Source organism: Gymnoscopelus microlampas (genome assembly GCF_963454915.1).
Source record: "Gymnoscopelus microlampas genome assembly, chromosome: 4".
NCBI lineage: Eukaryota > Metazoa > Chordata > Actinopteri > Myctophiformes > Myctophidae > Gymnoscopelus > Gymnoscopelus microlampas.
This window is the reverse complement of record NC_139941.1, coordinates 40532216-40544986: the sequence shown is the minus strand read 5'-3', so window position 1 is coordinate 40544986 and position 12771 is coordinate 40532216.

Sequence of the window (12771 nt, the reverse complement as noted above, 5' to 3'; positions counted from 1 at the left end):
GCTTTTCTCACAATGCTTCACTCCCTACACTGGTGAGCAGTGGTGACTTATGTTCAGTGGGTAAAATCAATCAAGGAAAGCCTCAAATACAGTAGTCCCGTTAACATGTATTGTGAATAAAATATGATCTTTCAGCATGTTGGTTGTCTGACAGTAGACGACCAAAGAGTAGACAGGCATTACAAAATGTTATAGCCCTGTCATGATTACTGTTATGGTTTGCTGGTCCGCAGGCGCACAACATCACGTTAAAGTAGCCTGTAGTAGTGTGTCTTATTTGTCATGACAAAGAACCCACAGCAAACTGACTTTGAAATACGCTGCAAACGCAGAGGTGTGAAGCGTCATTTTGATGAGGTTTTGCATTTTTCTGCGACAGTAGGCGGCATATTTCTTTGCTGTTTCATCAGACAAAGATTGAAATCGGCACAGATCTTTCTTTTTTTTTACCGTGAAGGCCTTCCAGCCTCAGTACCAGGAGCAAGGCCGTTTCCTGTTGATGTAGCAGGTCGGACAACCCACACAGGCGTGACTGAGCGGGCAGCTTGATGGGAGTCCAACACAATACCCCCAGGTCATAATTCTTGTGTGGCGGCTTGTTTCTCACACCGAGAGGAATTTCTGACAGATCTGAGTGGTTATGGATGCAGTATCGCAAGGCAATAACATTTGAGAACTACAGTTTATGCTGGCTCTCAGATGTTTAAGACTGATTTATAGGTAAGGGTTTAAGAGAACCGCAGAGCATTGGCTAGAGCCGAGCAATTTGATGAGGATGAAGGATGAAACATATTGTCACGTTCTGTCTCTCCACCCGTCTGTTTCTCTCTGCCTGCTTTCTGTCTTTCTACTTCGGTCACTTCCACATTCCACCTCAACTCAGTCCCAGTTACACACCTGTCTCCACTCCTCATCAGCCCTGCAGCTCTCTGAGTACTGCTCACCTGTGGCAATCAGCTTGTAGTCTATATAATGGACTCACTCACTGCTTGATCTTAGACATGTGTTATGTGCTACATTTAGTGTCCTGTATTACTATTCTGCCATTCATTGTGTTTGGCAGAATAGTCAAATAAATGTTATTGGAATTGACCTGCCTGCCTATTTGCCTGTTTCTGGGTCCACACCTGACTCACAACATGACAGTAGGATCAAGTCAAACGTGGACCCAGATGAGCTCCAGGAGATTGACGTTGACCTGCAAGCTACGAACAGCTATGTCAATACAGTTAAAGAGACGACATGTGCTCAGCGGCAAGAGATGGCTCTCAGGTTGGCCCTGAAAGAGATTTATGAAAAATTATCCACAATTAGCACAACTAGTGGAAGAACCTTGTTATCATCTTTGCTTTCCAACAAGCCTGAACCAGTCACTCCCAGTCTGCTCTCCTGTCAGCTGCTCCCCGGCCTACTAGCCTCCAGTTGGCTTGTGACCAGCCTGCTCCAGCGATTTGGCTTGGGTCCATGAGTCTGGAACCCGTCTGTCCTGACCCTGTGCTTCCTGAACCTACCTGTCTTGGGTTTGCCAGGAGAAGGCGTGATCGCCATCGCTCCCACTCCCACCAGTGCAACTTGCTTCCCAGCGTCCAGGAGCTGCCGCCGCCCAGCAACAGCGAGACGCTGCCGCCGCCCAGCGACACCGAGGCACTGCCGCCGCCCAGCGACGCAGAGGCGCTGCCACCGCCCAGTGCCGCAGAGGTTCCGCTGCCCTCGGCACCTTCGTCAGCCAATGCCCTGCCTGAGCCCTCTCTTTCCCCGTCTGTCAGCCATTCTGTTTCCAGAGTCCCTGGCCCTCTGTCTCCCAGGTCCCCTCAGTTCCTTCCGCTCTGGACCATGCCGCCCTTCAGTGAGGGGGTCAGTTGGTCCACCAACTAGCCTGACAACAGTCCTGCCTAGTTGCTTGTCTGGAAGTCTCTTTGTCTGTCAGTCTACTCGCCGGTCCTTTAGTCCTCTGTCTGACTTGTCTACCTACCTGTCCTTATGCCAAACTACTTGTTTGTCTGCCTGTCTACCCATTTGTCAGTTAACGTGTCGGTTCCTCGGTTTGTCTCACCTCTTATCGCTCTGCATGTCTGTATGGAAATCCATTGGTCCAAAACATTTATTTCACAATTAAATAAACGCAATGATATAAATAAAAAATACAATTAAAAAAATAAATGTGTTTATTTATTGCATTGTTTTTTTTTTATTTCATTATGTTTTCTATTTATTTCATTGTGACTTCATAAAAAAAATGTCATGATGAATTTTCATTCATTTTTACTTAGATTAGATGATGACTAATCAAAATAATATTTGACTGCTTCTGCTACCACTATTATTGCTAGACTCTGAAGCCCCTTGGCTCACACTGAAAAACAAGAAGTGAGTTTCATTTGAGGTGTCTGTTGAAGTTGTAAACAGTTTCATTTACATTTTTAATTTAACTTAACAATATGACAATTAATTAATTGAGTGCATATAATATGGGCTTTCATATAAATACCAAAACAATCAGGACACTGCAGGGAATTAAACCTCATCCCAGTAAACTAAGTGCCAAACCAGTGCTTTTTGTTTTTTTTAGTTACAGGTTGAAGACAGCACAAATTCACTTTCACACTCATTACATTTCAACAGTAAAGTCACCTCAGACAAAAAAATATGAGCTGTCAGTCACACACTGAAAAATTAAAAAAGGTCTCCTTGACTGGGTGTACTGTACCAACAGGGGAACAGGCTCTCCTGGAGAGCATTAAGCTGCAGGCGCATTCCCAAAAGCAGTGCAGCCGTGCAGCTACAGATAACACCTCCATGTGACCACACTTACTGTACCTTCTGTTATCCCCATTGATATTATTGTCTCCAGACTATGTTTTCGCCCCCGTCCGTCTGCCCGTGTGTGTGTGTGTGTGTGTGTGTGTGCCCGTGTGCTCGTGTGCCCGTGTGTGTGTGTGTGTGTGTGTGTGTGTGTGTGTGTGTGTGTGTGTGTGTGTGTGTGTGTGTGTGTGTGTGTGTGTGTGTGTGTGTGTGTGTGTGTGTGTGCGTCCGTCTGTCTGTCTGTCTGTGAGCAGCTTATCTCCGGACCGATTGGCCAGAGCAGAACTTCTGCCCCAAATTCTTCACATCAGCCTGTTATAGTGCCACCAGGAGGCCGATCTTTGCTGAACACATTTTTGGGCCATTCATGTTAATTTGATATGCAAATCACAATGGCAGTATTTGATTGTTCTTTTTGTTGGAAGGTGTGAGTGGGAAAGGTGTGAGTGGTCTCTCTCTCTCTCTCACTCTTTGATTCTGGCACACACACCCTTTCTGGTCTTACTCTGGTTACAATTTGTACACTCAGAGTTAGACCGTTAAGGGTCCATTTGGTTACATTTTGGGGGTAATTAGAAGTGTGGGTGGGGCTGACAAAGCTACATACAAAAGGGCCCATAAATGTTTTCCTAAATGTGACCATGAATAACTGAACACCTTTTTTCTTTTAGTCTTTTCAGGATATAAAGTCAACGAAGAAAAGTCACGTGAAGAAGACTGCTGCAGTGAAGACCTGCTTCTATGCAGTGAAGATTGGTGTTCAAGGTAGGAACCATGTTTTTATTCCTTTAGTTGCTGCTAGGGGTTTTGCGTTGTGTCGTTTGCGTTGCGTCTTTTGCGAAAGAAAATACAAAAAAAAACACAAAACGAAGAGCCAGGCATGGAGCTCCTGGTTTACTGGCATGGGGTTCAATTCCCTGCTCTGCCCTGCTCATTGTGTTGGCATTTATATTTGAACTCTCACATTGAATTGTTAAATGTATTATACAGGCATCAGCCTTTAGTATGGATCACAATGTAGAGCTTTAACTTTTTAACGTATCTTAAAACATATCTTTAAGATTACTTCAATCTGAATATGAAGACACTGTATCCAGATGTATACTTATCAGCTATGTGCATAATGGATTATTTGAAAGGCATTAAGTAATTTTTGGTTAAATCATTGCCCCCTCTTAAGATAAAGCTGCATATTCTGAATGTCTGATCTAATCATTGCTATGGTTTTATAGGGAAGTGACAGACTGGTGGACTGCGCAAGCTTTGGGAATGCACTGCGGATTTGTAGCGGAAGTTGAGAGTTGTGTAAGTCCCGGGAAAGACGTGCTGTGATTGGCCAGTATTCACTTTGAGTGTCAGTTGGGGCAAACGCAGTCCCCATAACATAATTTACTATTCTGTGCCTATCGGTACATAACTCGGACGCGGCTGAATAGGCTCAAAGCGAACTTCGCAACGTTTGGCATGGCAACTTGCGCGCTTTAGCGCGCTTGGTGGTGCCTCTCGTGGCTCAAGTTCGCTTGAGACTGCGCCCCTCCATCGCGTTCCGGTCCAAAACTATACTTTTTCGGCGAAAAAAAGTAGTCCGCTGTTGTTTGAAAAAGTAATGTCCCAAGCGGGAGTCAAAACTAGACTCCCAGTGGGAGTGGATTGTATGTGAGGCCGAAACGTCCGATTCCTCTATTGCTTACCTGTCATCCATGGTGCTTATTGTAGCACAGTTGTTCTAATGAAGGCTCTGTTCCGTTTAGTGTAGCACAGTGGTTCTTATGAAGGCTCTGTTCCATTTAGTGTAGCACAGTGGTTCTAATGAAGGCTCTGTTCCATTTAGTGTAGCACAGTGGTTCTAATGAAGGCTCTGTTCCATTTAGTGTAGCACAGTGGTTCTAATGAAGGCTCTGTTCCATTTAGTGTAGCACAGTGGTTTTAATGAAGGCTCTGTTCCATTTAGTGTAGCACAGTGGTTCTAATGAAGGCTCTGTTCCGTTCCGTTTAGTGTACCACAGTGGTTCTAATGAAGGCTCTGTTCCGTTCCGTTTAGTGTACCACAGTGGTTCTAATGAAGGCTCTGTTCCGTTCCGTTTAGTGTAGCACAGTGGTTGTAATGAAGGCTCTGTTCCGTTTAGTGTAGCACAGTGGTTCTTATGAAGGCTCTGTTCCATTTAGTGTAGCACAGTGGTTCTAATGAAGGCTCTGTTCCATTTAGTGTAGCACAGTGGTTCTCAAACCTTTTAATTTCAAGGAGCTTCTTGAATGAGCTTGTATATCTGCTAATTTAGGACATTTGTGCACATTTTTTAATAGCATTTTTTAAAAGCGAACATTTGTACTTAAATCTTCTGCAAATCTGCTTCTGGGGATTCTAAATCCTAACAGTTCTTTGAAAAAACGTATGTTGCTATAAGTGGTTCTCAAACTTTTTCATGTCAAGGACCCCCAAAATGATATGTATTTGGCCGCCGACCCCATCTCAACATATTTTGTTCCAAGGACCCCCAGAAGCAAAGATTTGAGTTAAAAATGTTCTCTTTAAAATAATATATATATTCAAAGATTTGCTCAGAGAGCGGCACAAGCTTGTACATCTGCTATTTTTGAATAGGCAAAGAAATCTAAAAATGCGCTCCCAGTCTTAATGGGTTAACAAATCTATTAGAACAGTTTGTGTCGATTCATTGATATATAAGACATTACTTTTATTAAATGAAAACCTAAAATGTGTCTGGGACTTGGGAAGTGTGCCTCTGTGATCCTTTGGACTCACGACCGTATTCTATAAATAGTGTGAACTGTGTGAAAAAGATGAACCCATTAAAACCGGGAACTCGTCTGTGTGTAACCACTTTAACCATTATTCTATACTTTGGCTATTCAAAAATAGCAGATACAAGCTCAGCTTGTAGATCTGCTTTTTTTTTTTTTAATTGTGAACATTTTTGCAAATCTTTGAATATGTATATATTTTTAAAGCAAACATTTTTAAATCAAATCTTTGCTTCTGGGGGGTCCCTGGAACTTGTGACCAAAATTTGGTCACAAGTTCCAGGGACCCCTGTATTTAATACATATCATTTTGGGGAACCTTGACATGAAAAAGAACCACTGATATTAGGGGTGCGTTCGGAAATTGCGCACCGGAGCGCACTCGCCTATTAGTTTGTATTGGCCAGTGCGCTCAGTGCTATATTTCAGAAAACACCCTATAGCAACATTTTTTTTTCAAAAAACTGTTAGGATTTAGAAGACATTTGTAGAATCCCCAGAAGCAAAGATTTCAGTTACAAATGTTCACTTATATACAGTATATTCAAAGATTTGCAATTTGTTGTATGTAGTTGTCTGTGAGTATCTCAGTGTTTGTCTCTTGTGCAAGTGAAACTTGCAAGTGCCTTCCTAGTCCTTCTCGTGCTCCTAGTGTTCCCTGGTTTTTGTCATAATAAAAAAAGAAAACTCCTTGTATCATTCTGAACTAGTCTGCCTTGGTCTTTCTGTCCTGCACTCCCGCCTGACTGGCATAGTGACGGCAGTCTTCATTACTTTTGGAGTCTCTCATTCTCCCCTCTTACATTTTGGCTTGTTAGGTTTCGAGAGCCTGTAAGGCTTCGAACCCTATTACATCTCTACACTTTCACTATTATTATTATTCTTCCGCCGTTTTTGCCAGTTCTGGCCTAACCGCCTGGTCACTTCTTATGAAATTCGGCAATATGGTAGAGGGCTATGCCAAACGGCGAAAACCCGAAACTCACAACCATTGGCCAAAGGGTGGCGCTGTAGCACTCAATTGAACATGCCAACTTTGAACAGGTACAGCTCATGCCCTGTTCGACCTACAGCCATGAAACTTCGATACACACATGCGTCTCCTCATGCCTAACAACTTTCACTGTTTGACTTTTGACCTCTGACCTTTAGATCTCCCACCATTTCGAATTCTATGAAAAGCAGTAAAAAGCAGTAAAAAGCCTACTCCTCCTGGGATTTATGAGCAATCTGTACGAAACTGTATACACATGAACTTTGGACCAATGCCGACAGACGTAACTTAGCGGATTTTCCATAAGTGAAAACGTTAAGCTTTTATAAGCCAATGAAAATTGCAGCTTTTTTTAAATTATTCATCTGCCCCTAACACATACATGCAGACTCACATTTGTTTGACACTTTGCAATATTGTAGAGGGTCCTTCCAAGTATCACTGAAACCAATCTTACTCCAATTGGTCAAAGGGGGGCGCTATAGCAATTTTTTGAAAATGCAAACTTTAAACAGGCAAAAGTCATGCCTCGTTTGGCCGACAGCCGTTAAACCTGCTTACACATGTGCCTTGACTCATGAGGAACACATGTATCACTTTGACCAGTAAGCTCTGCCCTTAGATTGTCTGCAATTTTGAGCAGTTTGAAAAACATTTAAATCCAGGATTTCTGAGCAATTTGCATGAAACTGTGTCAAATACATGTTTGAGGCCCTTTTTCACAGGTTCAGGTGTGTTGGTTCAATAGCTTGATCGCTTAATCATCTGCCTTGAAACCATAGGGTAGCCGGTTCGAATCCCACCTCAGGTAGACTTAATTATAATTGCATTGCACACAACATGACTATATCAATGAATACATGTGCAATTGTTAAAGATGACGAGAAATGCATACTTGAAAGTAGTTATTTTCAATGTATGACGTACTTCATTCGCGCTTTTGTTTTGTTTTGTTGGATTCTCCCTTTTCACTGTCTAAGGCTGTGTATTGGATAGCTCCACCAGTAGAGTGTGAGTCTCATGTGCCGAAGGTCCCTGGTTAGAATCCCACTTATTACAGTTCACATTTAAATTGCATTGTACAAAACATGACCCTGTTAATTCAGACAAGTGCAATGTTTAGACAATAACACGAAATGCTTTTGAGAGTAGTTTTTTTTTATGTATGACATACTTTCTTGTGAAAATAGCCGATCTACAATCTCACACCTTTTTAGATAGCAACGCGTTGTGAGCTTGTAGATCGACTATTTTCCACTAGTTTCCATTCCGAAATATATTGAGCAGTTTGAAAAACATTTAAACCAAGGATTTCTGAGCAATTTGCGTGAAATTGTGTCATGTGTTTGAACTCCCTTTTCACTAGTACAGGTCTGTTGGCCCAATGGCTTAATCATCTGCCTTGAAACCACAGGGTTCCTGGTTCGAATCCCACGTCATGTAGAATTCATTATAATTGCATTGCACACAACATGACTGTATCAATGAATGCATGTGCAATTGTTAACCAGTAAACTCCGCCCTTAGATTGTCTGCAATTTTGAGCAGTTTGAAAAACATTTAAATCCAGTATTTCTGAGCAATTTGCGTGAAAGTGTGTCATGTGTGTGAACTCCCTTTTCATCAGTTCGGGTCTGTTGGCCCAATGGCTTAATCATCTGCCTTGATACCAGAGCGTCGCCGGTTCAAATCTCACCTCATGCAGACCTCAACTCAATTGCATTACACACAACATGACTGTATCAATGAATAAACATGCAATTGTTAAATGAAACGCTTATTGAGAGTAGTTGTTTTCAATGTATGATGTACTTCATTTCCTCTTTTGTTTTGTTTTGTTTTGTTGGATTCTCCCTTCTCACTGACCAAGGCTGTGGATTGAATAGCTTGATCAATACAGTGTTAGTCTCATGTGCCAAAGGTCCACGGCTCAAACCCCACTTGTCACAGTTTACATTTAAATTGCATTATGCAAAACATGACCCTGTTAATTCAGACATGTGCACTTTGCTCTCTCTCTCTCTTTCTCTCTCTCTCTCTCTCTCTCTCTCTCTCTCTCTCTCTCTCTCTCACTCTGTCACAGTCTGTCTGCCTGTCTGCCACTCTGTCACTGTCTGTCTGTCTGCCAGTCTGCCACTCTGTCACTGTCTGTCTGTCTGTCTGTCTGCCAGTCTGCCAGTCTGCCACTCTGTCACTCTGTCACTCTGTCACAGTCTGTCTGTCTGCCTGTCTGCCACTCTGTCACTGTCTGTCTGTCTGCCAGTCTGCCACTCTGTCACTGTCTGTCTGTCTGTCTGTCTGCCAGTCTGCCACTCTGTCACAGTCTGTCTGTCTGTCTGCCAGTCTGCCACTCTGTCACTGTCTGTCTGTCTGCCAGTCTGCCAGTCTGCCACAGTCTGTCTGTCTGCCAGTCTGCCAGTCTGCCACTCTGTCACTGTCTGTCTGTCTGCCAGTCTGCCACTCTGCCACTCTGTCACAGTCTGTCTGTTTGTCTGTCTGCCACTCTGTCACAGTCTGCCAGTCTGCCAGTCTGCCACAGTCTGCCAGTCTGCCACTCTGTCACTGTCTGTCTGTCTGTCTGTCTGCCAGTCTGCCAGTCTGCCACAGTCTGTCTGTCTGCCAGTCTGCCAGTCTGCCACAGTCTGTCACAGTCTGCCAGTCTGCCAGTCTGCCACTCTGTCACAGTCTGCCAGTCTGCCACTCTGTCAAAGTCTGCCAGTCTGCCAGTCTGCCAGTCTGCCACTCTGTCAAAGTCTGCCAGTCTGCCAGTCTGCCACTCTTGTCACAGTCACAGCCATTATTCTCGAAACCGCTAATTGCTGCTTGCAGCTATATTTTGTCTTTTGGTTTGCATTCATCATCCAACTTTATATTTATAATCAATTCTGTGTTTAAGTGTATTGCTCTTATTTTGTTTGAACTCTGAGCCAGGTTCACACTCTTGATTAAAACTGCTAGTTTTGGTCTTCTGAAATTGATAAATGACTTTAAGATATGACAATAACGAATATGTGTTTTGATAACATTAAACATCCCTCTGTTTGCTCTCCAACCATCTGTTGCATTTTTTTTTCAACAGATGGTTTTTAACAACCTAAAACTCAAAAAAGTTGTGTCATAATGAACCCTGATCATCAGTGAATCTAGTAGATTCAGTCGTTCTGTCAGGGGGAGAGGTGTTTGCTGTAGACTTTCAACTTTTGACCTGCCACCTTTCCCTTAAACTTCAAATATGACCTCGAGTTTCTAATTAATGTGAAAAGCCTGGTGGTGCAAGAGAAAAGGAGAGGCCTCGCAGGCGGAAGGTTGGGGGTTTGAATCTTGGTCCTGGTAAATCTCTATCTTTGCTCTTTTTAAGGCGAGGAGCGTGTGATCAGCCCGCCTCCCTCCTCACGCCCTCTTTTAGCTCCGGTAGGAGGGGGAGGAGCATGGGTAAAGCCCACCTCCAGTGGGAGGAGCTTAATACATTTACATACAAAGCAATTTTTTTGGGTATGTCATTGACATTATTAGTATTATAGCTGACTTATTTGTTATTTTTTTGACCACTGTTTTATGTTTTTTTATTGAGGCACTTTGAAGTTTTGTATTGATTGTTTTTTTGGTTGTTTGAGATATTTTGTATTAGTTGTTGGAGTGGTCTTTTGTATTAATCGAGCTTTGAACCCTGAACCTTTGGTTTATAAACCCCCGATTCATCTATTGAGCCACGCTGGCATAGGAGATGGAATGGGGAATGTAATAGTTAACTCACCTTTTACAATTTAGATGGAAAGTGAAAAATGCTCTTTGGGAGCTTTGAACCCAGAATCCTCGGATTTTAAGCATTTGATTTATCATTTGAGCCATGCTAGCATGGAAGAAGCAATCGGGAATGTAATGGTTAACTCACCTTTCACAATTTAGATGGAAAGTGAAAAATGCTCTTTGAGAGCTTTGAACCCAGAACCTTCAGATTCTAAACCCCTGATTTATCTATCATTCGAGCCATGCTAGCATGGAAGAAGCAATCGGGAATGTAATAGTTAACTCACCTTTCACAATTTAGATGGAAAGTGAAAAATGTTCTGACTCACATGCCATGCTAGCATGGAAGATGGAATTGAGAATGTAATAATTAACTAAGAATGTGATACTTAACCCACCTTTTAGAATGTAGATGGAGAGTGAAAAAGTTCTTTGGGAGTTTTGAACCTTTAACCAACGGTTCATAAATCACTGATTTATGTCACCTGCTAGCTGGCATGGAAGATGCCTGAGAGAATGTATTACTTCACCCACCTTTGAGAATATAGACGGAGAGTGCTTTTTTTTTCTTCTGGAGTTTTGGCCCTTAAACTTTCTGTTTATAAACCACTGATTTAACGTTTGAGCCACACTGGCATTGAAGATGCAACCGAGAATGTAATATTTAACCCACCTTTTAGAATTTAGATAGAGTGATGATAATGTTCTTCATGAGGTTTGATCCCTGAACCTTTTATTTATAAAACCCTGAATAATACCTCGAGCCACACTAACATGGAAAACTCATGTAAGAATGCAATACTTAACCAACCTCTTCGATTTTAGATTGAGAGTGAAAAATTATATCAAGGAGTTCCAAACTCTAAACCTTCAGCTTATAAATCCCTGGTATATCTCCTGAGCCACACGGATATGAAAGATGCAACTCTATTTAATGACTATAAGATATGACTATAACGGATTTGTATTTTGATGACAATAAACATCCCTCTGTTTGCTCTCAATGAAAGAGTAAATCTGAGTGCATAGAAAAATGTTCCAACAGCTGTTTTTTAACAATAACTTCTGTTTTTTCTTGTTGTGTTCCTTGTTTCTTAGTTATACTTGGTGTTTTACAATACAGTTGTGTTTCTTTACATATTATAGAAATACATCTTCTTAGTTCTAGTTTTAATTTACACTTGCGTACCTTTTGTTTTGTAGTGATGTCTAAGTGTTTCCTGTTTGCTGCTACAGTACCTGTCTTGTCTCACCCTGTCATTTGCAAATGTTGTTCACCTGTGTCTTGTTTAGCCCTAGCCAATCGTGTGTTGATTGTCCATAGATAACCACCTGTGTCTCCAATGTGTTTCTGTTTGCCCTTCACTGCCAGTCTGTTTGTTGTATATTGTCTGTGAGTGTCTTAGTGTTTGATCTAGTCTCCTTGATTCGGTGTATGTACAGTGTAGGCTTTCTTCTTGTGCTTTTACAAGTGAAACTTGCAAGTGCCCTCCTAGTCCTTCTCGTGCTCCTTGTGTTCCCTGGTTTTTGTCATCATAAAAAAAAGAAAACCCCTTGTATCTGAACTAGTCTGCCTTGGTCTTTCTGTCCTGCACTCCCTCCTGACTCGCATAGTGACAGCAGTCTTCATGACTTTTGGAGTCTCTCATTCTCCCCTCTCACATTTTGGCTTGTTTGGCTTTTGGTTTGCATCCAACTCCTTACTTCTGAGACATTTTAATTTCAATGACCCCCATATCTCTGAGAGTGTACAAATGGACCATTAGGGGTCCATTTGGTTCCATTTTGTACACTCTCTGGAGTTACAGAAATGTAAGGGGACATTCAGAACCCCCCCAAGAAACCATGAGGGTCCCCTGGACCCCACTTTGAAAACCACTGCTTTACACACATCCACTAAAGATTCTGCAGACTAACTCACTCATAAACAATTGATTAATTAGCCTTTGTCTTTATATTCATAATCAATTCTGTGTTTAAGTGTATTGCTCTTATTTTGTTTGAACTCTGAGCCAGGTTCACACTCTTGATTGAAACTGCTAGTTTTGGTCTTCTGAAATTGATAAATGACTTTAAGATATGACAATAACGAATATGTGTTTTGATCACATTAAACATCCCTCTGTTTGCTCTCCAACCATCTGTTGCCTTTTTTTTTCCAACAGATATTTTTTAACAATAACCTAAAACTCAAAAAAGTTGTGTCATAATGAACCCTGATCATCAGTGAATCTAGTAGATTCAGTCATTCTGTCAGGGGGAGAGGTGTTTGCTGTAGACTTTCAACTTTTGACCTGCCACCTCTCCCTTAAACTTCAAATATGACCTCGAGTTTCTAATTAGTGTGAAAAGCCTGGTGGCGCAAGAGAAAAGGAGAGGCCTCGCAGGCGGAAGGTTGGGGGTTTGAATCTTGGTCCTGGTAAATCGCTATCTTTGCTCTTTTTAAGGCGAGGAGCGTGGGATCA